Below are 2,823 nucleotides of genomic sequence, written 5' to 3'. Positions count from 1 at the left end.
CCAAAGTATAGAAGAGCCGATCACATGATCAAATTGCATGTCGATCCTGGTCATCAAAGCCACTGCAACGTTTGGTGGTTTCTGTCATCGCAGGGATTGCGCACGAATCCGAACTTAATTCATCGCCGAACGCGATTGTCCCGAGCCCAAGCCGAGCGCTGAGGGAGAGCGTGTGTTGTGTGCATAACTCACATTTGGTGTTTCGAGTCTGGGAGATTTTCGTGATTAAGCCAGCGCCGTAATCCTCAAGACAGGATCAGAAAACTTCGCTTGAGTAAAGTGCTTGAAGTCATAAAACATGATCTCACAACCATTTAGAAAAATGGGTTCATAAAAAAATTAAAATCGAGACCAATTTGAATGTGCGTTTAATTTCGTTTTTATTTTAATCTTAATTTTTTTACCATATCTTAGATATAGATGTTGACACACGAAAAACTAACCGCTCTTCTCGTTTAGCAATTTCTACTCTAATTTTTACGTTATCAACCTAAGGTACATTCCTCTCAGAGTAGGCGAGCAGCGCGCATTTTCTGCAGAAAAGACGTAAATATAGATGACACTGTCATAAATAACATCGCACCACTGTTCCCCAATAAATCATAAAGGGCGTCCGTAAGTTTTACAGGAATGTTCCTTCCTCAGACTGAGTTGCTTTTAACAAATCTCTCTGCTAACTCGCAGCGTTGTTCTTTCTTATCGAGGCGAAGGTCGTAAAAACCACAGCTGTATATAAACTTACTTTTTAAGGCGAATAAAAAAAGTTTGGTAGCAGGTGAGAAAACTTGGTGGAACAAGGAGTTACATCTTGAACACAAGCCGACGTGATTGTCGTGGCCTTCGCATTCAAAATCAGGCTGCCCCACGTGTGGCGCCAGATGTGGAGCTAAAGGAGCAAGAATGTTGGCTCAAAGAATTTGACCACAGAGCGGCACATTTGCTCTCCGATTAAAGTGGGAACTGAAAAGTAAATTCTAGAGAAACTTGCATTTATTCACACGCGCGATCATACCGACAAATAGTAACATCACAAAACTTAGAAATTTGTACCCCTTATCTCTCATGCTTTTTAGGCTTGCTTGGCACCAGAGGGGCACGGTAGACCACGCTATCGGCTTTTTTTATTGTGCCTTCAGCGTCGAATATGTCTGAAACTCGATTATGACGTCGGCCGCTTTGTCAATCGGCCTGAGTTACATCCTTCAACTCTAGCGATGCTAAAACTTTGGAATTAACAGAGACCTAACTCATGGGTTCAGGCTTCGACAGCGAGAAAGTTTTGCGCACTCTTTCCGCCAGGAAATAATCCCCGGGATGTGGTTAACCGGGTCATTTATTTCCGTACGCGGTTATCCCTCGGTCAACCAATGAAGTTTCTTCCTTATATCCAACCGTTCATCCTAAGGAACGGCTCTATTTTCTAATTGTGAATTATCTTGGTGGGTTTGGAGTGCTCTTGGTGCACTTTTTTGTTTGTTTCCTAAAGGAGTATTCACACTGAGAGAAATCCCTCCTTTTTTCCCCTGGATGCGCATCACATGGTAACAACGCCACACTTTTGCGTGAGCCGCGCTGACATCCCAGGGGGATGGGGGAGCTTTTTCTCGGGCTGCAGAGACACTCCGCGCCTCGGCGTAGGATTTCTTTGCAAATGGCGGTATTTCGTTCGCGTGTATGCCAGCTTAACAGATTTTGCTCGTCAAGACACCGGCGGTGGCATCGAAATTGTCAAACTTGTTGCGGCTTGCGAAGTTGCGCATGTCGTCTGAGGCACCCAAGAAGCGTTCAATATTCATCAACGCAATCCTCAAACCGCTCCTCATACAACTGGTTTTGGATCCGACCTCCTTTTTGTGGCATGCACACATTCAAGAATCATCTTTCTTTTAGCGGAAAGCAGTTCGTCGTCCTCTGCATCTAAGAGCGCTGCAGCCATAAGCGCGTATCTACATTTCATCTATGCGCCTTCATTTCTTCTCCTCTCGTCAGCGCGCACCAAGTCCTGTTGTCGAGATTTCGACCGCTAAATGCGTCTGATAACACCGACATCCCTCTCGGCTCTCCGCCGTTCAAATGAATGATTGAGTCGGGGAGGGAGTCCCGTTGGTTTTTTCCAATCACTGACGACACGCATATTCCTCTTCTAAAAGCATCCCTCGTGTGAATATTCCTTAAAGTGCGCTCAAACATAACGCACTATATGCGTGAGCGTGGATCACCTTTGGATCGCTCCAAAGCCGTCAAGGGACCTCCTTCGAACTCTGCGGCTCTTAGGACATTGCGTATATTTTCCAAAACGTACACGATGACAACTTAAAGTTCCATCAGTCGAACCTGTTTCTTGAAAATTCGGTTTTTGTCGCTGCTTTGAACGTGCTACGGATAGTATAGCAACATACAAATTTATCGAATAATACGAGGATAGATTTACGAATTTTACAGCTTATACTGGTGAACACGTACATCTGTCTCAGAATCCGCCCCCCCCCCCCCATTCCCTTCCCTTTACACTTCTTTAACTCTATACCCTTGACTTAGATTTTATTTGCATATTATAAAGCGTTCCGCTTTTTCGTCCCCCCTGATGAACTCCCCTTGTTAGCACCGACTTTGCATGTCCATCTCCATGACAATACAAATTTCGAACAACGAACGTAACACGGGTGGCGTCTCGAATCCGGTTCTCTAAAGTTTTCGGAGGTGGTATCTCGGTTATTAGAATATCAATGGACAGATGGAAAACGTTCCGCCTTTGGGGGCCCGTGTCTATGAAGACGGCGGCTGGCGCGCTGCTCTGCATCTTTCTACACTGCGCGACAAAGC

Source organism: Ixodes scapularis, unplaced genomic scaffold, assembly GCF_016920785.2.
Source record: "Ixodes scapularis isolate PalLabHiFi unplaced genomic scaffold, ASM1692078v2 PGA_scaffold0__279_contigs__length_252992795, whole genome shotgun sequence".
NCBI lineage: Eukaryota > Metazoa > Arthropoda > Arachnida > Ixodida > Ixodidae > Ixodes > Ixodes scapularis.
The sequence above is the reverse complement of the archived record's forward strand: the minus strand, read 5'-3'. Positions refer to the sequence as shown.